We start from the raw sequence: 22,210 nt of genomic DNA, 5'->3' as shown, positions 1-22,210 counted from the left end.
TACTACGCTTGTTATACGCTTTGCACTTTGCAATCTCTCAGCGATCGTAAATCCACATTGTAGTAGGCAGTGTAAGAAACTCAGAGTCAATTTAAATGTTTTCCTTTGCCAGCACAGGCTGCTAATTTAATTTTAGGAACATTATAGAAGGTTTTGTTTGGAAGATTCAACACTGACGAGAATCGGGATGATGGCAAGTAATTTCCATTGCAAAAGCCTTGCAAAACAATTACATTTTGCTATAAACTATGGAGGTGGGAAAAGGTAATCTGTTGATGTCAATATCAGGAGTGATCAGGTGCTTCACATTCCTGTACGAAGTCTGTCACTGAGCGAGTCTAGAAACCATTGTGTCCCAATGCACTTTGGAAACAAAGACCGAAACTCAGGGCCAAGTCAAACAGATTTACTGAAACCTGCAACAGATCTTATGGTCATGATATCTGCATTTCGGCTTTCTAAAAGTGCTTTGGGTGAAACCGAAGGACCTCCAACGACCTGGCATTTAGATGGTGCTGTCTTTGAAACCTAAGATGGAGCCTGAACAAACTGAAGTTGCAGAAAGCACAAACAAGTCCTGATGAAGACTACTATTAGTGAATTTAATAAGAATGTGATTGTTATGCACGAACAGATCTTACAGAGGGGTTATCTGGACATCGTTAGATGGCAAACCTATGTTTCAGAAGTCATCCTGCCCCCTTTAATTGTCTCATGATTGTGTTGCTTGTGTTCTTCCCTATTTGATACATACTCCTAGGATCGTGGGAATAATTAAGAATCATTGGCCTATTCTTCAAGGTGTGCCTTTAAGAGATCACAAAATATACCTGATTATTTGGTTTTGTCACATTTACCCTCTCTTATCAACAGTACTTTTGATCATAGCATTCAGAGTTGTGGCCATTGTGAGATATATTCTCTTTCTTTGATTAACCTCGTTATCCATCCAGTAACAGCAAACATTTTGCCATACAATTGCTAACCACTTGCGAATCTCAACAAGTGATTTATTTTATAAAATATCCTTACAATTTGTTTTAGTTGGACAAAACTTTGCGAGAGGTTGACACAGATTATTGAACACTATAATAGTATCTGGCATTTTAATACAATATTGGCTTCATTTGGGGCCATGCGATTGAGGAGTTATATTTTATTGTTTTACAAGTGGTAAATGAGAGCAGGAGAGTATCAACCGTATACTTCTTTGTAAAGGGCAAAGATGGATGTTTGGTTTGGAAACCCTTTATCCAAATGATTTAAATAGTGCAATAGAATGGGGTATGTTTTTTAGTTCTGGTTCAATATCCGAGGTTATATGATATTGGTACCTTTGTGTGATAATTGGTAAGATAGAGTGAGGCAGTAAATGTTTATTGAATGTGAACATGAAAAGGTTGATTTTTAAACTGACATGCTGTATAAATTAGGTATGATTAGATGTTGACTATCTGATCTATTGCAAAGATGGCGGTAATCTATGGAATGCACTTTGGGTATTGGTGTCTCTTGTAATGATGACTTGATTTAATGGAGTGCAGTGCTTATAGCCAATGTAAGTGTATATTTTGTTAGTTAAAATATATGTTTATTTTAATGGCAATATACTAGAGAACGATAGTGATAAAATATACCCCTGAAAAAGCCTTTTTGACAAAATGTTTTGTTGGATTAAGGATTTCACTGTTTATCCGTTTGATTCAAGCTTTGCAAAGTCGAGTCCTTCGTTATTTGAACTTTCATGGACCTGTGTGATATTTAATCATCTATTGAAGCAAGTTAAAGTTATCTTTACCTAGGACACCATTGGATTTTCAGCTGGACAGTGATTATAGTGAGATCTCATTACAAAGATTGATCATTTAGTATGGACTTTATTCGGGGTCATATGGGACTTTTTGACTTTGGGGATGTTATATGTCTATGTTGTTTTAGGGCCTCAAAGTGATTTGTTGGATTAAGGTTTGTTTTAATTATATATTGAAGTATGAAAGATGGAATAAAATTGATTTTGCATAAATTGTCACTTTAAGATTGTTTTTTTAAAAATTGATTTTAAATGAATTGTTACATCCTTGTTTTTATATATGATGATTGATGGATGTATTTGATTAAACCTTTTTCGTTTGTTTTTTTATTTAAGAACCTAAACCTTGACAGACTTTGAGAATGTATCGGCCAAATTAGGAGAGCAATGGAAGGGGAAGGAGAAGGCTGGAAACAGAGTAGGTTCTAGGCATGGTCTTTCATTTAAAACAAAACAGCACTATATACAGCATCATCAGGACAGGAGTGACTGGTCATCACTCTTGTCTCAAGAAGCCCTGCAGATGGATAAGTGGTGGAGTGGAGGGGGCCTCAGGGGGACATTTTGTTTTGATAGGGAGTGGCTCAAGAATTTTTCCAGGTTTTTTTGTTTTTTTTGTTTTCATTTTAAATTATAATTCCATCCCCCATCCCCTTATCTTGGACCAGATTGTATTGTTATATTTTATTTTCTACCCTTGAAGAGATTCATAGATGCCCAATGGCTCAGAGGACCTCCCCCCCCCCCCATAATAATGTGGTTAATGAAACTTAAGCCCTCATCCACCTGTCTTAAACAGTCTTTGAAATAAATATATTGTTAAATAAGGCAGCCAGCCAGTCTGGCGCATGGACTTGATTAGTAATTTGCACCTTGGTAAAAGTATCAACAGAGCTCTAGTGTTTAGATTTTCGATTTGGTTACCAATTTGCATCTTTAAAGAAGTGTAACCTCATTCAGATTCAAAGCTCTCTTGAACATGCACTACCTGAAGAAAAGCAGCTCCTGTAATTTTCAAGTGTCAAACGTACCTATTTCAGTGCAGGAAGTTTAAAGAGACAATGCCCCACTCAAAGCAACTTACACTGGAGCTCAAAATCTTTCGAGATGAGCATGAGAATTCAGATCCTTCCAATAATGTTGTTCTTTGTGATGTTGATTTCTTAATACAACAAAAAACTCTTTTCTGCTGAAAATTCCCTTTTGTTTCTAAACAATTTCGAGGCATGACCATTTGCTCTCAACAGATGCTCTGGGGAGCCCAGGAGCAGGCCAGTTGGGAGTAGTGTAAAGAGAGATTGACATGCCTGAAGATGACGCTTACTTTCACATACCTTCTACAGACCCCGCCCCCTTCTCCCTCCCATATTTCAAGAAATCCATGTTAAAGTTCAAATATTTAAATTTAACTCCTAAATAGTCCACAGAGAATCTATCCACTACCATGACCATTGCAACACAGAAGTGTCCCGCTTCATTGAACCACCTATAATTCTTTTCCACCCATAGAAATCAAAGATAAAAGATGTATTTCATTTCTTCATAGAAAGCCCCAATAATACTAATGGAGGTCTCACAAATATGAGGGTATCGAAAATAAAAGTACTGTATAGAGCTGTGCAATTGTTTCAAACAAACATGCATTCCAACCCATTTATTTTGTTTCAGTAAATCCAAAACAAAAAAAAAAAAAAATGCCTCCCCAAAACTCCAAATTTGGGGATTTTTCATTTTGGCAAATAGCACACCATGACAGTAACTTTCAAACTGGCGCACGGGTGCATATGTGCGTGCGTTCGTTGCCCGCACCGAGGGACGCCGCCATTTTATAACATGCGCATGTATATACGCGCATGTTATGTAATAGGCCAGGTGCGCGCAAATGTGCGCCCAATTTTAAGTGGGTGTGCGCCTGTGCACGCAAATCCCGCTTTGACCACATAAGTAGGGAGATTTTAAAAGGGACGCGGGACAACTCCATTACCGGTTTTCCCAGTTTGTTCCCCATTAAGGGCTAGGTCTTACAAAGCCACTTAGTTTAATAGCCTTCCTTCCCTCCTGTTAGCCACAACACTTAAAATCCCACTGATCCCCACACGTCATCCATAGCACAATTAAAGTTATGTGGGAGGGGACCTTGGCATGCGCTGGATTGCAGAGGTAATTACATGCAAATTTCAGGTTAAAATCCTGGAATGCCCTGCCCAAACCACGCCCAGGTCTGTCCCTTTTGGACGCTTTTCATTTGTGCGCGCAGCGGGAGATTCGCGTGTATCCAGGCCTCTTTTAAAATCCACTCAGCATGTGCCAGCCCGAGTTATTTATGAATCCCTGACCCGACTGATGCGCGCGTGGGCTTTTAAAATTCACCTTTATGCTTGCAAGACTAAAAATCTAAATGAAACGAAAAAATACCAGGAAACACATTTCAGCAAACATATGAGTCAAAAATGATCCAAACTGACCAAAAATATTTTGCCTGCAAATCCCTAGTGTTGCATGTCCATACAAAGGATCACTTATTTTCATTATTTATTTTATTTATTTGTTTTTATATTCCGATATTCACCCGAGAGTATCACATCGGTTTGCATGATATTTAGTGAGATAGTGTGATTACAGGTCATCTTTACATTGAGGCATTGTAAAACTACAGTGAAATATACAGTGAAGTATAGTTTTGTGAAGGATAGGATTATAATATTGTAGTAAACATTGTAGAGGATAGGATTATAACATTGTAATAAAACGGCTTATTTTCATGACAGTGTAATAGCTTGACATTTGATTTGACTATTAAGAGTACTCATTGTAGGATATGTGCGAGGTTGGAGATCTGTTCTTATTGGCACATTGTCACATAGGCAGGGGAGTGCACAATAAGATGGTGAGTTTCAAAGGGGCTGCCCAGCACACATTGATTCGGGATGCTACAATTTTATAGCATATGTGACATACGTGAGTATGTTATAAAATTGCCTAGGCTCGTGTATGGGTGCCCCTAATTTTGAATGTAGGAGCATCCAATTGCACACATTTAACCATGAAAGTCAGAGAATTTTAGTATCCGGCGTACATTCGCACCAAGATCAGTTTCACCAGTTCACCTAGTATAGAGCTAGGACTTCCAAACCCCCCTTGCTTTAATAGTCTGTATTCCCTCCAGTTACTCCAGACCTTAAACCTCTTAGGAATGGCTGGTTTTTGGGGGTTTTGGTTATTAAAACTTACACCTCCTCCATAGCAGAAGTAATGTTATGCGGCACTGGACCGGGGTGTGTGCACAGGCACATGGGTACTTGCATGCATCTGTCTTGGCCCCGCCCTATAATACTCATGCCCCACCTACATCCAGCCCCCTTTTGATTCTGCGTGAGATGTGCATGCAGTGGGAGATACATGTGCATGTAGGTTGCTTTTAAATTAAAGTGGGCGCGTGCAAGCCCTACATGTCCGCACATCTCCCGATTTTGGCACGAGCCAGGCTTTTAAAATTCACCAAATTGTTAAATTGGGGTGAGCCACATGGGGCCAACTTTGGGCAGGGGCTAGGACAATGGCAGCAAGAATTAGCAGGTTCACATCAATGGCAAGCATTGTTTTTTCTTCTCAGGAATAGAACTGGGTAGTAATGAATATCAACTTCAATATGCCTACTTTTAACTGCATACAGTGTGGGCAATTTTCAAAAAACCCTTTTACCCACATAACCTTTTAAACAGGTAAATGATTTTTGAAAATGCATGTAAGAAAGAATTACATTAAGTATAAATGTAAAAAATGTTTATTTGTTGGACACTATGAGGTGTTCAATTTTAATCACAGGGCCTAGGCTATGGAATACTCTCGCTGAGGAAACTCGGAATCTTTCTGATTTCAATGCTTTCCGTAAGGTGTTAAAAACTACTTTGTTCATGGAAGCATTTTAGCATCTAATGTGAGATAACCAATTTGTAAATTCAGGAAGGTGCTTGTGGCAGTATTTCAGTAATTAATGTAGTAGTTGCAAACATTTTTATGATGATTTGTTTTATTTGTTGGTCTCTGCCTGTTTTAATGTTATTGTTTTCTGTTTTTTGTTTTGTTTATTTTTAATCCGCTTAGCATGATGGAGTCACTATAAGCGGAAAACAAATGTGTAAATAAAATCAATCAATCAATCTGTGAGCTGGTTGGAGGCAGTGGATGTTGATTTCTGTGCCCTATCATCCCAATGAGAAAAGGTGTTTCTCTGTCCTTGGGAGTATGCATTTTAAATAACAGTCCTACGAGTACCATGCAAGCAATGACATTTGATGTTCTGATGATGCAGTGTAACTCCTAAAAGGATAAAATATACGTGTGTATGCAGCTGCATATACACGTATATGGCTGCATGTTGTTTTACCATAATATGTCATAACACGAGTGTATGATATATATGCCATTAACAAAATCTGCATATCTCTATCCCGCAACATATGCAATGCGCTGAAACCATGTACCGGTATATTGGTGCATTAAACACTCATACGTTTTCTAACTATTTTTAATATTCACCGTATATTTTATGCGTGAAAGTAAAGTAGGACTTACTTAGTCCCGAATTACATGCATAAGTCAGCCAATTTTAAAACATGCACATGTCAAGGAAATTACTAGTTTTATCAATTAGTCCACCAGTTCACACAGGCCTTCTCCGGGTTATCGGGACCCTTTTTGATTCCTCAGCCTGAACACTCCCCACTGCACCCAGACCTCCCATCCAGTCAGTACCACACAATATACACGTTTAATTTCACTTATGCCTGATAATTAGCAGGTGTAAAAATAAGCAAGTATATTGGAAAATGTAGATGCAAAGGTATCTTTTAAAGTAGGAACTTAAGCATGTGTTAGCCACGCCCTAGACCGCCCCTTTTTTATTTGTGTGCATGAAAGTGAAAATACTCACCTACTTTTTACTCTTATAAAATTTGCAATACAAGAGCAGAGGCTACTTACGTGCATATATGCTCATTTCTCCACGCATAAAGGTGAATTTTAAAAGCTGGGCCCACGCTGAAACTGGGGGATGGGCACATTCGCACATCCCCCCGATTTTATAAAGTGGGCGGATGCGTTCATAAGTGCCGATGCGCACACATCTCGCGTCGGAGGACAAAGGGGTGAGAGTGTGGGTGTGGTCTGGGCAGGGCCTGGGCATTTCAGGGCAGGGCCGAGAGATATGCACGCAAGTACCCATGTGTCCGGGCGCTCACACAGGCCCAGTGCCGTGTAACTTTACTTCTGCCATGGAGGAAGTGCAAGTTAAAACAAAACAAAATACAGGCATCCCTGAGGGGTCTGAAGGGTCTGGGGTAACTCGCACAGTGCAGGCTAAACAACCAGAGGGCTTGGGAGGACCTGGAAGAACAAGGAGCAAAACTGGTGGACAAACCAGTCAAACTGGTCATGGGCTGGACGTGGTTCTGTTATTTTGTAATCCCCTCACTTACAGGGCTCAGAGCCGATTTTACGCTGCTGGGTGCACACAAGCTTAAAATGAGGCACGCACATATGCATGCCTAGGTTATTTTATAGTATACGTGTGTGTGTGTGTGCGTGCATGTTATAAAACTACCACGTCTCTGGGAGCATGCAGGCACACTCATTTGAAGGTTACTGTCCCTACGTTTTGCAAATTAATTTTTAAGCATTTAATGCTCTAAGGAGAGTGAGTTGATGGCGATTAGATTTCATTTGTTTCAAGTTATTCAGTTCTTACCTCTGCACTTATGTGACCAAAACTGAATTTGAACCTGTGTGATGTGCACCAAGATGCTTAATTAATCACGATTGTGTGCTGTTTGTCGAGTTAGGATAAGGATCACTTGAAACTGGATACTCAGTTGGAAGGTGATTGATGTAAGAATTTGTCCAAAAACGTCATGTTAAGCAGGACTACAATTTAAAAATCTAGCTGGTAAGATATGTAAATCGGAGGCAGCTTTAACTGAAAATTCAAGCCCTCTCTGAGTGATTGCAACACAGGGACAGCCAGGCATGCACAAATTATCTCAAACAAAAGTTACACTTTCACCAAACAGGGCATAACTTGTGCAGGTATTTCTAAAATAAAAAAAAGTTTGCGTGCAAGTCGGAACTTCCCTCTCCACTGAATGTGACTCCTTTGTGCACATATAAGTGCAAAACTTGGTCTCTGTGCATACTTTTATATGCCCTCACCTTGCTTGATTTTTAAATGTTGCCTACACACAAAACAGGGTTTTTTATATGCAGAAGTTGCTTTGGAAATGAAGCCTATAGCATCCCTGTGCATAAGTTTATTTGCTCATAGGGAGCACAGTTTCCTGCAAATAAAACCCTGTTTTACCCTCAGAAATGCATTATAAAATGACCCTCTATGAATGGGCACACTTTTTTTTTTATCATCTTTTCTTAACTGCATAAGCAAAGAACAAGATTTGCTCTCGGACCACATGTCAAACATGTAAGTAAATAAATAAGAATCTGGCCTCATACCATCCTCCTTGCTTTCCATATATCCATTGCACAAACTCAACAGATGGGAGATTATGCCATCCAATTCCTGCCACTTAGCTCATGCTCCAAAAAATATAATGCAGAACTAGGTAATACGGAATGCAAATGATCTTCCTCCTGAGGACCCAAGTCAGGCATTACAAACATGCCATGTGCGAAGAAGACAGAGGTAGGCTTTGAGCAAGTCCACTGGAAGAAGATTAGCAATGAATCTGAAAAGAGCCATATGCCAATAAGGGGGGAAGTGACTCAACGTGACACATCCTAATAATATAATTGATCTAGAAGGAAGTTGCAGATGGGTAAAGCAAGGACATGAGCTGAAAAGTAGAAATCATCATGCCATGCCTTGTTAAGTAGAAGAGGACTGCGTTGGCTTATCTTGTACATGTAACCAGGCATAGAAAGGGCAAAGAGTATGTCCAGCTGAGAGGGTTTTTTTTTCTTTTTAATAAAATGTACTTTAATCAACCACGTTCATTGCCCTTAATGCAATATTCTGAGTTCCTTGGTGTGAGTGGGATATTTCCTGCTATTTCATTCTATCCATCTCTTTCCAATTGAGAGTTGAACTCTCCTTCCTTTTCCCATGCAACATTTTCTGGACAGCATATGACAAACTACAAGCTGTACTGCACTCAGCTCCCAACTTTCTTTCAAGAAGAAAAGCAAATAATTTAGAATATGGGAAAATATGGCTTGGGGGTGGCCTGCATGGAGCGGCAGTTGCTGCTGCCCTTAACAGAAGGCTTTCAGCGGCCTGGATGGAGCAGCAGTCGGTACTGCCCTTATCAGAAGGCTTGGGGATGGCAGACACAGAGCGGCAGTTGCTACTAAACAGAAAAAAACAATAAACAACAAAAGAATACAACAAAAGAATCACAACCTGTTGGGCACAGTTTTGACTTTTTCCTGCCGTCATCCACCATGTTATTATGAAAATTAAAATAGATTGTATGATACTCATTCACAGCTCTGCAAAAAGACATAAAATCATTTAAAAAGAAAAAAACATTGTTTTATTGGTGACTTCAGCATATGTTTTGGACCTGGGAGCAGTAGTATCCATAAAAGGGTCAGTCTAAGTTAGTCTGTCCACTGACCTCAAATATTTCGAGGTGCTTACTCAGTAAGCCAGCGATTGGCAAAGTTAGCTAGATAACTAGTCCTGGATATTCAGTGGGATAAAGATCCCACCAAATAAATTCACCTAAATTTATCTGGCTACATATAGCTGGATAACTAAAAAAAAAAAAAACTAACCTCCTATGCTTGAATATAACGAGCTAGATGTTTTAGTTATCGGGACTTCTGTGGCTGGATAAGCAGATAGTTTCAAAGACATCTGATGAAGTAGAACTCTCAAAAATTAAAAAAAAATAAAATCTGAACGGGCCTGTATTCTCTCCCCCTCCCCTTCTCCGCCAATTTCAGATTAGGCCCTGTCGAGTCGTGCACATCCCTCCCCCCCCCCCCCGAAACACCTCGAAAGTTGCCTATCATATCCTGGGGTCCTCAGATCGAGCCCCCGCAACCTCTTTTCTGGTTCTGCAAATAGAAATAAAATATAAAATCATGGCCACCCCTCATCCCATCCAGGATCAAGGTATAAATGACCCTGCTTCTGGCGCTGTATCTGTCAGAAGCAGTGCTGCAAGCGTAAGGTTTTTTTTGTTTTTTGACATTGCTGCTTAACCAGATATCTTTGAAGAAATCCAGTTAAGCACCTGTGTATGCGACTGCACATGGATAACTTATCCAGTTATTGTCAAAATGCCTTTTTTTTTAAAATTCGGCTAGATTTTAGACGGATAATGAGTTATCCGGATAAGGGGTTCAATATTCAAAACCTTGCCATTCAGATAACTTGTGAGTTGTCCATCTAAATGGCTTTGAATATTGACCTCACAATCTCTTACTTTCACAGACTTGCGTCACTGTTTGTAACAATACATTTATTTTCTGTATAACACTTACGTGGTTCCCTCTAAGTTATGCACGCGAATATGTTTCATATAGTCGGAGTTTCGGTTATACGCTTGAAATGCTATTTTTGCTCTATGGAGCAAATTTTGCAAAGGTGCCAGCTGTCTGACTTCAGGAGTTAAGCAGATAGACCCTGAGTCCAGAAAACGTTATCTCCCAATGAGCAGTTAAGTACAGACGCTCTTTTGCAGTAGACAGCTATATTTTGCCATTTAAAATGCAGTTGTTCCCAGGGGCGTGATTTGGATGGGCGTGGGGGAGTGGGTAATTTAGCTATCACAAATTTTTCCATGCTAGCAAGCGTGGGACCTATCTAATAAAACTCTTGCTAAAAATAGGTTTCCTCTGCCAGAAAGTATTGACGTTTTACGTCCACGTTAAAACGAGACATAATGTGCTCTCCAAATAATTTTGCCAAGGGCGCACAACAACAGTGTCGCTGCAATACTAACATGGATGTTAACATAAAAGAAAGTGTCACGTGCATGCCAGCCAAGTCACGAAATTCTCCGGCTCGCTAAAAAGGCTGGTCAGTGAGGGAGATTTCATTCAGGGCAAGGAGAGAGTCCCCAAAACCGGCCGGAGACTCTGTTTTCCTCCCTCCCAGCACCCCCCCCCCCCCCCTAATCACCGAAGGGCCGACTATTCACTCGGACCCTTTCTCTCCCCCAGACAGGGTCCCCCCTCCCTTTACCCTTTCTAAAGAACCTGCTTCCAGCATCTTCAAAATGGTACTAGCCGGGTCGGTCCAGTAACTCAGTGGTGCCGCCACACCCTGCCGTGCGACAGGTCCAGACTGGGACTTGTGCTCTCCAGGGCGGGAGGGAGTCGGAGACATTGGTGATACTTTGTGGCCAGAATTAGAACCCACATTACAAGGTTCCAGAAGGTTTCCTGGTGCAGGTGCCCTGGTCTCAGACCTGTATTTACTGCAGTGACCATACTAGGAACAGTGAGCGGGAGGAGCTACTGAAACAGCAGAAAAATCCCCAGCTGGTTGTGATGGAGGCTCATGGTGCCGGGATCCCAGCAGTGATTTTGATGGAGCTGCAAGAAAAAATGAAAAAAAAGGAGGAACGACCGGGATCTCCCCAATAATTGACACTGACTGAGCTCTCGTGGCACATTGCACACGCATGCACCCGCTCTAGCTAGGCTTGCTATACCTGCATATTGACATCGCTAACTAAATGCAGCCAGCTAGTGCTGACAGTTTACTTATGGTCAACTAAGTATTTTCTCCATCCCAGCCATTCCTGTGGGAATCTACTTTAAAAGCTACTAAATGTGGCCAACTATAGGTCAATTTTTAAAAGGTCACCAACTGGCTGAAATTTAGATAAGAACATAAGTACATAATTTCAAAGACATACTGGGTCAGACCAAGGGTCTATCAAGCTCTGCATCCAACAGTGGCCAATCCAAGTCACAAGTACCAGGCAAGTAGAGATGTGCATTCGTTTTTGCCGAATTGGAAAAATGCAACGAAATTGTCCAATTCTGCATGTTTCAGGGAGCCCGAAAAAAATCAGGATTTTCCCGTTTTTTCGCAAAAATTCATTTTTCCGATTAGTGCTCGCTAACGGGAGTTAGCACGCACTAATGGGAGTCAGTGCGCGCTAACTCCCCGTTAGTGCGCACTAACAAAAACTAACAAAAAGTAACAAAATCTAACGGTTTTTGTTAGTGCACACTAACATGAGTTAGCGCGCACTAACGGAGAGTTAGCGCGCACTAACGGAGAGTTAGCGCGCACTAACTAAAAATCGATTTTTCGCGAAAAAAAAAGACCCGAACCGAAAAAAAACGACATTTTCCATGGCGGCCAAAAAACGAAGAACGACACGAACACAAAAAAACGATGCACATCTCTACTGGCAAGTATCCAAACATTAAATATATCCCAAGCTATTAATGCTGGTAACAAGCAGTAGCTAGTCCTTATTGATTAATAGAAGTTAACACACTTCTCCTCTAGAAACTTATCCAAACCTTTTTTAAACCAGTTCCACTAACTGCCATAACCACCTCCTCTGGCAATGAATTCTAGAGTTTAATATACTTGAGTGAAAAATAATGTTCTCCAATTTGTTTTAAATTTGCTACTTTCTAACTTCATGGAGTGCCCCTTAGTCCTTTTGAGAGAGTAAATAACTGATTCACATTTATCCAGTCAAGATCTTTCATGATTTTGTAGACCTCTATCATATCCCCCCCTTAGCCGTCTCTTCTGCAAGCTGAAAAGTCCTAACCTCTTTAGTCTTTCCTCATAGGGGAGTTGTTCCATCCCCTTTATCATTTTGGTCGCCCTTCTCTGTACTTTCTCCGGTGCAACTATATCTTTTCTGAGATTTGGCAACCAGAAATGTACACAGTGTTCAAGTTGCGGTCTAACCATTGCTACAGACCATTTTTCTTTTTTTCACCATTCCCTTCATAATAATTCCTAACATTCTGTTTGCTTTTTTGACCGACACAGCACACTGAGCCGATGATTTCAATGTACTATCCACTATGATGCCTAGATCTCTTTCCTGGATGGTAAGTAAGTTCAGCTGATTTTCAGCTGAAGCTAACCAGCTAGGTTTTCAGCTAGAAACCAGTCTAAATCCAGCTGTCCAAATTTGGTCAGCAAGATTTAAGTTAATTGGAAGCCCCAGCTTAGCTGATGAAACTTGGCCATTTATTGCTGAAAATTGGTGCTGGCTGGCTAACTCAGAAGCCTGCCCGGGGAATGCCTACGGGGCTCCAGTTATTTTGCTGGCCAAATTACCCAGCTAGTGAATCACCCAGCGGGATCTCACCTGCTAATGAACATAAGGAGCTATATGTAGCCACTTTGAATGGATACATTTTTAAAATGTCGTATTTACATCAGCTAAATCCTGACGTGGCTAGATCTTTTTGAAAGTCATACCCTTACAGTGCTGTTACTGTAGGAACGTGATGAACTTACTAAAGTTTATAGATGCACCATAATTGTATTTCTTTGGGGCTCTGCCTTAAAAATATGGGCATCATGGCAAGAACCAGGAAACTTGACTACCACATCTGCCATCAGTAAGTGATGGTCAAATGTTCAGCTTTGATTATTCTAGTCCTAGACACAGAGGAACCAAGCCCCCACATAAGTGAAACCAATAACCCCTATCATATTAGGGAGGTGAGTTGTCTCTTTCCAGCTAGAACAGTGCCGGGGTACCGGATGAAAGCAAGTGAGGTCTCCAGAGTGGAGCAGATACATCTGGAGACAGAGGACTGACTGATGTCAGTCGTATTTCCTACCGCCCTCGGGAAGGAGCAATCATCATTTTTTGCCCTGATAAACAAGCTGTAACTTTGGTGCCTCTGGGAAGCCAAGCATCCATATTCCTTTCAGCAGAGCTGGAAGAATTCAGGACAGCCTGAACCTATTGGCCCTTCCAAATCTGTGAAGGGAGGCCTGGTGCCTCCTGCCATGTACATAAAAGAGAAAACGCACTTAGTGTCACCGAAAGTGAAATATATAGCTCACAAATACATCTTAACTACGTGAAATGGAAAGGAAAATACCTCCTGTTCCTTTTACAAAGGCTGCAGGATGGGTTTCAGCTGCAAAAGTAAAAAACTATAGATGTGATCCAATTTTATGTTGATTCTTATTTTTTGATGATATTATGATTCATGCTTGTGTTATGATTCATGTTTTTATTAATTGATGTTAGTTGGTTTTGTCTGTCTTAATCTCAGTGCTATATGTTTTGTCTCCATGATGTGCTTGAATGTCCTGAATTTGGCAGAATAAACTTTTTTCTTTTTTTTTTTTAAACAAATAAATACATTGATTGAATTAGCTCTGATGCACTGCCCTTCAAGAGGCTCTGCCCATTTTTTTAAAACCACTGGGGATCACTTGCTGCTGCTGCTGCTCACTGGGTAATTGAGAAAGGGCCGAAATGAAAAGCAGGAGGTGTGTAAGTGCCGCCGGGCCACCCCCTATCCCCCCCAGCTGGTCCTCCTGGCCCATTATATGCCTCAGAGAAAGCGGCACTGTCTCTTTAAAAGTGGCGAGAAAAGCTTCCAAAATGCAGGCCCTTTGGGATCTCTGTCCTGACGCTTCTCTCACATTCTGTGTGAATGGGGGATATGAAAGAGTAAAAGGGCAGAAGGTGACACGGCAGAGCACTGATGGTTTCCTGTGGCAGGAAAAGAAAATAACGCGGGGGCTGCAGACCAAAAGTTAGGTCTGAGCTGGAGTCAATATATTTGGGGTCAAGGCCCCTGGGAGGTGAATAAAAAGGCCCTTTGCAGGCCGGTTCCGGTTCAGGGGCATGGTAGAGAGCATTAACGAAGCATTTTCAGTGGCTCCACCTCCTACTTTCCCTGAATCATTTTTTTCTAGCCGCGCCAAACATTTATTTGCCAGAACCAAACCCTTCCCACGGAGAATCTTTTATGAGAGCTAGTAAGTGGTAAAATTCCAATATCTGCCGATATTTACCCAAGGGAGGCCCAGATTAAGGGAGGACGTTGAAAGGGGGATTGATCCCTATATAATCAAGATAAGATTTGCACAGTTGTAAAAAGGAGACAAGGTACCCCAGCCTCTGCAAGATACATTTAACTATTCAGATCAGATGAAGTGGGTGCTTGAATGCCAGCCACAGATATCTGATCTTAGGGTACGGCTGAGCCTCTGGCATACCACGCACGGACACTATCCCCAGGAGTATTATTCCTAGAGGGAGGCCCTTTTTTGGGGGGAAGGGGGGGGGGGATGTGCATCTGCTGGCCATCACTGTCGTGCAGTGCAATGCCACACAGTGGTTCCCAGTCTGGCTGTGAATCAGACGGAAAAGGTGAGACCCGGTCCTGTATTTTTGAACTTCCATCACAGGGCACTGATTTACTTGAGCGGTTAAAAAAAAAACTGGAAGGCACATCTATTCTCTTGTCAAAAGCATCCTGTTTTAACGGACCAAGCAAAATAAATTAGCATCTAGAACATTTATCACCAGAGCAGTAAAGATTAAACAAAATTCAGTCAACCAAGCAAGCGACGGTAATAATTTGTAAGAGTGCAATGCTGACACCTCTTAGTGTGGGCCTGCTTACCCTCATGCAGGAGGACCAGCTAGAAATTCACTAGCCAAATGATTGCTGAGGGACATTTGTGACATTCAACAGATCACTTAACCTCCCAAATTTATACACTCACGGTGTAGGGCTATTTAAATAATGCACAGTATTTTGTGTGGTGAGAGCTCTTGACACACCCTGCCAGTGCTCCTTTTGATTCTTTTCTTTTATTAATTGTATTTATGGGAAGGCCAATATTCAAAGTCCTTATGGGTGAAAGCAGAGTTTTACTCACAGAAATCAGGGCTTTAAGAATTTCACAATCTGTATGTGGTAAAAGTGTATGCGTTATTCCACGCTGTGCGTTCTTTTACCTGCAGAGACTCTTCTGAGGCAGGGAGAAGGCGGAGGATAGAACATGTGTGTATTTTGCTGAAAAATGCCTGCAGAGGAAGCAGTATATATCCCTATGAGAGAGAGTAGGTTGGTAAAAGGAGAAAATTCTTTTTCACTCAACACACAATAAAGCTCTGGAATTTGTTGCCAGAGGATGTGGTTAGTGCAGTTAGTGTATCTGGGTTTAAAAAAGGTTTGGATAAGTTCTTGGAGGAGAAGTCCATTAACTACTATTAATCAAGTTGACTTAGAAAACAGTCACTGCTATTACTGGCATCAGTAGCATGGGATCTTCTTAGTGTTTGGGTACTTGCCAGGTACTTGTAGCCTGGATTGGCCACTGTTAGAAACAGGATGCTGGGCTTGATGGCCCTTGGTCTGACCCAGTATGGCAATTTCTTATGGTCTTATGTTTTAACCTAGATACTTGGGTATATGGGCCCTTTAATGCGAGCAACTGTTTTAAAATTCACCCCTAAATGTGTGTATGAGAGAGAGAGAGTCATTTCTGCACACACTATGAGTGATAGCCAGAAAGCATAGAGTTTGTGACACTGGCAAATTTCTAACTCTGCTTTGCATGCTTGCTAAGCACTGATGTGAACACATCCTGTCAACTTGAGTGTGTGTGACTGACAGACAGACAGACAGACAGTGGTACTAGTGAGTGGTATAGTATATTAATTAACTATATTATAACATCAAAAATCCAAGTGGCTACTTCCAATTCCCTAATTTCCTGTAAGGTAATGAGAGATGAAGGAAATGCAGTGTGCAGATAAGTGGCAGGGTCAGAGGGTTGGGTGTTTTATTTAATTTTATTTAAAAACTTTTCTATACCGTTGCTAAGTTAAGTACCATCGCAACGGTTTACATGTAGGCACATATTTAATGAGGGTAAAAGCGTACTATAGTACATTCTAACAGGTGCCATTAAAGGTTCGGTTACAATATATCATTAGACATAGACATTTCGCGAAGTAGTTCATGACCAATTGTACCAAGGTACTTACACCGGTAGTTTTATTATACATAGTATTATAGTTATGGTTTGTTGTGGTGTGGAGTTCATAGACTAATCTATTGTAAAGTTCTACTTACTGTGTGTCGGTGCCTTTCTGTCTTTTCCTGAATAATTTCTCTCTATTCTTTTGTCTCTTTGTAAAATGCTTGTTTAAAAAGCCATGTTTTTAAACTTTTCTTGAATGTCTTTAGATCACCTTGTAGTCTGATCTCTGGAGGCATGGTGTTCCAGATTATGGGTCCTGCTAGTGATAGGGCTCTCTCTCTCACTTGGGTCAGTCTTGCTGTTTTAACTGATGGAATGGTTAGGAGTGCTTTATTTGCTGATCGGAGATTCCTGTGTGGCGTGTGCACCCGTAATGCTGTGTTCAACCAGTCTGATTTCTCATCATAAATTAGTTTGTGAATGATACATAGGGTTTTGTATTTAATTCTGTGTTCCTGCAGAGTTGCCCAGGCTGTCAGTACAAGCAGTAGTAGCAGATAAAAAAAAAGGGATTCCTGTACCTAAACTTAAAAGAGACTTTTTTAGCTACAGAACGCCAGAAGCTGGCTCAAGCCATAAGTAATTAAAGTTAGGAGAGCATCTGCCACCACCGCCTGCTCCTTTCCCTCTTGCTTTGGAGCAGGGGCAAAAGGTGACAGAACCAATGGACGCTGTCTCTAACTGTAGTCTTCCAATCTGCACCTACTATTAGCTTCAAAGACAGATGCAGTGAACACTAGCCTGAGCTTTGTCTGTTTCTTCTCTATTTCACAGTTTGCGTGTGTGTGCAAAAGGAGTCAGTACATATATACAGTGTGTGAAAAACATTGTTGCATATTATTCTGTGAGCGTTACTGGGTACAGTATTGTCCTGCACAACTGTAGTAAACTACATAGGCATAGCCAGCCAATAGATAGTGTAAGCCACTATCAAGCAGTCGAATTCTGCTTTTCAAAGCAGTGCCAGTCTTTTTGCTGTATTGCTCTGTACCTACCGTTTGTGAATTTTATCACCAGCACCGCTGCCACTGCTGATCCAGCACACTCTTGGTATCTTTGGGTAGTTCTTCCTCTGCTCTGGCAGTCTTTGAGGTTCTTTCCAAATTCCCTTCCCTTGTGGTTCTTGCAGGCTCTTGGTCTTGCCGTGGCAATCCAAGGCTTTGCATACTTCCTGCACCATTCCTGGATTCTTGGGCTGAGTTCATGCCACTTTTGGTGCCTTGGACTTTTGATGACATTCTTCTTCCTACATTTCTCACTGGATATCTTGCCGTATTGGTCTGCACCTATCGTTTGGGATTTTAATCACCAGTGTCACTGCCGCTGCTGCTCCTGTTCCAAGCCCCTCTGATTCCTTTGGCTGGTTCCACCTCTGTTCTGGTTGTATTTGAGGTTCTTTTCAAACTCCCTTCCACTACTGTTTTTTTTCCAACTCTTAATCTTGTCATGGGAGTTTGATCCTTTACACAGACTTTATCCAGTTACTTTTAAATAGTTTCATGTACTCTTGGACTTTTTCTTCATTCCTTTACAGTTCTTACTAACTATTGATCTTATCCAGTACCTTTGGTCTCATCCAGTATTTAGCCTTTGATGGATATACCACAGCAAAAGAAAGGGGCAGCAGAAGTGCAGAATCCAAATTCAGGACCATGCTCCTCCATGATTAGTGCTTCTCAGGCAATGGAGGCAATATTTTCAAATACTTATTCAGCAGAATAATTGTGTCATGGATTCCCAGAATCACAGGAAATTGAAAGCTAGTGGCTGAAGGTAATTTAGGGCCTCTAGTCAGTAACATCTTAGCTTCCAGTGAGAAGGTGGAGGAGGCAGATGGTATTGACAGGGCTGTACCCCCCCCCCCCCCCTCCAATAATGCTGTATGCCTCCTCCAGGAATTTCTTCTGGCTTCTCCCTACCTAGGGCTTTGTATCAATTTGGTTGTATAATTTGCCCTCATTTGGAATCTTGAGGTGTTCTTGCCACTGTAAATGGCTGCTTTGCACCTCTCATTGTGCTTTTGAGTTTTCATGCCACTCCTTCTGCTGCTTTGACCCTCTATCAGAACCTTTGGATTTTTCTTGCCACTTTTGGTGCTTACTTCCACTTTCACAATGCCTTGAGCTGTTCTTGCCACACTTGGTGCTGCTCTGCCCCTCTCATGCTACCTTGGAGATTCATGCCACTCTTGTTGGTGCTCTTTGCTCCTCTTTTGGAGCCTCAACGTGTTCTGCTTACTCTTGCTGCTGCTCTCATGGTACCTTGCAGAACTCTTGCCGCTGCTGGTACCATTTTGCCCCTTTATCATTTCTTCAGCTATTCATGCCATTTTTGGTGCCTTGTTAACAGTCTTGGTGCACTGGAAAACTCTTCACCCTTCTGACGATGTTTACCCACAAGTTTGATTAGAAATGATGAGAATATCCCAATTTGGGAGCCCAAAATAGGTGCATTGCTTCCCCTGTTGACCTGAATAGAGAATTAATAGAGCAAATAAAATGAATAAACCATTTTTTTTCATCTGAAATGAAACAAAAGAATGAATGAAACAGTATCAGGATCTTACCATAGGATCTTACCATCTACAGGATTTTGCCATCCACAAGAAGCCACATAAAAACTTTTCACTGTATTAAGGCTTTTCATGTATAGATTTACTGTTAGAATAATCATGAAGTCGCAGATATCTTAATTATTATTTTGTTTATTTATGTCTATTTTCTTTATGCCCTTATTTGTTTTATTTATTATAGCTGTTTATAATGTGTTTTTTTCATGTTTTGTTGGGTTTAAATTGTGAACCTAGATTTGCATATGATTGTATCATTGATTCATTTTAGATTGTATTCAACTTAGTTATGATATATTGCTTTGGATCCTAAAAGAAGGAAAAGAGGTTTTTTATCAAGTAAAATAAACTATTCCTGATTTACAGTTCCTACCCAGTTAGATACATGTTTTTTACTTGCATATTTAAAACTTTTTCTAAAAAAATAAGAGGCTTACAATGATTGGGTCTGATCTTTGATTATAACTATCAGAGCTGTGATTAGTCACAAGACACAGAACTTGTGTGCAGTCAGTGGCCTGATGGTCATTACCAGAATTTAAGTGTTGGATTTTGTTTGCTTTAAACCCATGAATGAACCTTCCATATTTAGCTTATCTAAGAGGTGCCATGCTGGGTCAGACCAAAGGTTTACTCAGCCTAGTATGCAGTCTCCAACAGTGGCCCATCCCAAAAAGTAGATCCAATTTCTTGCCGCCCACTCCCAGCAATGGGTTTCCTGAAGTCACGTGGTTAATCACTGTTTTTCGACTTTTCCTCCAGCAAGTCATCCAACCCCTTTTTAAAAACCATCTATGCCAATTGCCTTGACCACATTCTCTGGCAGCAAATCCTAAAGCTTGGTTGTGCATTGAGTGAAAAAAAATACCTTCTCCAATTTGTTTTATTCAGGTGATAAGGTTTTCAAAGTTGATGTATGATTCAGTTTGCATTGACATCTTCGATAGGCTGCCAGCAATACATTTTCCTTTTAGAAATCTGAATGACATGGCTGCAGCAAGGGACAAGTACATTGCGATTTGAACTCAGACCAGACTGATTGCAACTTGGCTCTATTTTGAAAAGAAAATTGTCATCATCATCTTGAAATCAGCAGGAACAGTCTGTCGTATTTCCCTGCAGGGATAAATGAAATCTGCCAAGATCTGCAGAAATCCACTGATCCGCAGGAATCAGCTACAGATTGTGAACGAATTTCCTGCGGAAATTCTGCAACTGCCCCCACTCCCTGTACATGGTTCGTGATCTAATTTGACAGGACTGTGGGTTTTGCAAAAGTTTATTCAATTGGTTTGTGGGTCTCTATTAAAAATGTTTGCACATCTTCAGACACAAACAGATTGTATATGCCATACATAAAATATTTTACAGTAACATACATATATAAAGTTTTGTATGAAAGAGCAACAGCGATGTGAATTATATTCGATGCATTACCATGCTATTATCTATTATATATATATTTTGTTTTCACTTAATAATAACTTTTGATCAAAACGAACATAAAATATGAAGCTGATTACCTTCCTCCCATAGAACTGGTTCCCTTAAAACATTTCCTAAATTTGTAGCGTTTGATAGTATACTTCATTGTGTTCCTTATCTATATATGGTTCTTTGCGTTAGAAGACTTGAAGGAGTTGCTATAGCAACTCTTTTTCTTTTTATCATTGAATAATAAAGGAGATAGTCACAAATAGTGTATAAATCCGGCAAAAATAACCCCTGGACTGTTCAAAACTCATATGATGCCATAATTTCTGCATGCTTGCTTATACTCTGATGAGGATACTTCTTTCTTTAGATTCACAACCTTTATTTATTTATTTATTTATTTATTTAAGCGTGCTTGTTTTGGGGAACACTATAGTAAGCTACAGTGGCCTTGCTGGCAAACATGACCTCTAGACTATAGGGATCCTATCTAGATCTTCAACCTATAATGGCAACATGGGTTAATGACCAAGTAACACAATCAAGTACATGGTTGCCCCCAGCAACACCACCCTGAATCTATCAGGTCTTCAAAATTAACCAGGATCAGGCCTGGCTAGCACCTAGTTGGGAGACCTCCTGGGAAGATCAGATGCTGAAGGCTTACAGAAAGCAACAGCAATCCAGTACAGTATCTTGCCAAGAAAATCAGTTATATGGTAGGCCATGATGATCATCAAGGTCTGTGAAAGCTGATAATATATATACCACTAGTGCCACTGCATAGCTCCCTTTTTAAATTAAGTTAGAATGTTAAATATTGTTAAAATCCATCAAATTATTTACCCAATGACATACCATAAGAACATGCCATACTGGGTCAGACCAAGGTCCATCAAGCCCAGCATCCTGTTTACAACAGTGGCCAATCCAGGCCATAAGAACCTGGCAAGTACCCAAAAACTAAGTCTATTTCATGTTACCGTTGCTAGTAATAGCAGTGGCTATTTTCTAAGTCAACTTAATTAATAGCAGGTAATGGACTTCTTCTCCAACCTATCCAATCCTTTTTTAAATACAGCTATACTAACTGAACTAACCACGTCCTCTGGCAACAAATTCCAGAGTTTAATTGTGCGTTGAGTGAAGAAGAACTTTCTCTGATTAGTTTTAAATGTGCCACATGCTAACTTCATGGAGTGCTCCCTAGTCTTTCTATTATGTGAAAGACTAAATAACCGAATCACATCTACCCATTCTAGACCTCTCATGATTTTAAACACCTCTATCATATCCCCCCTCAGCCGTCTCTTCTGCAACCTGAAAAGTCTTAACCTCTTTAGTCTTTCCTCATAGGGGAGTTGTTCCATTCCCCTTATCATTTTGGTCACCCTTCTCTGTACCTTCTCCATCGCAATTATAT

The 22,210-nt window shown here is 40.6% G+C and overlaps 2 long non-coding RNA genes across 5 annotated transcripts in view; one reads left to right on the top strand and one right to left on the bottom strand.

Annotated features, from left to right (window-relative positions):
• The window catches only part of LOC115075403, a 563,078-nt gene that overhangs the window by 435,747 nt on the left and 105,121 nt on the right, over positions 1 to 22,210 (bottom strand). The window lies entirely within an intron of this gene.
• The window catches only part of LOC115075402, a 112,952-nt gene that overhangs the window by 31,848 nt on the left and 58,894 nt on the right, over positions 1 to 22,210 (top strand). The window lies entirely within an intron of this gene.

The sequence above is a fragment of the Rhinatrema bivittatum genome, chromosome 13 (genome assembly GCF_901001135.1).
Source record: "Rhinatrema bivittatum chromosome 13, aRhiBiv1.1, whole genome shotgun sequence".
In the NCBI taxonomy this organism is placed as follows: Eukaryota; Metazoa; Chordata; class Amphibia; order Gymnophiona; family Rhinatrematidae; genus Rhinatrema; species Rhinatrema bivittatum.
The sequence above is the reverse complement of the archived record's forward strand: the minus strand, read 5'-3'. Positions and strand labels throughout refer to the sequence as shown.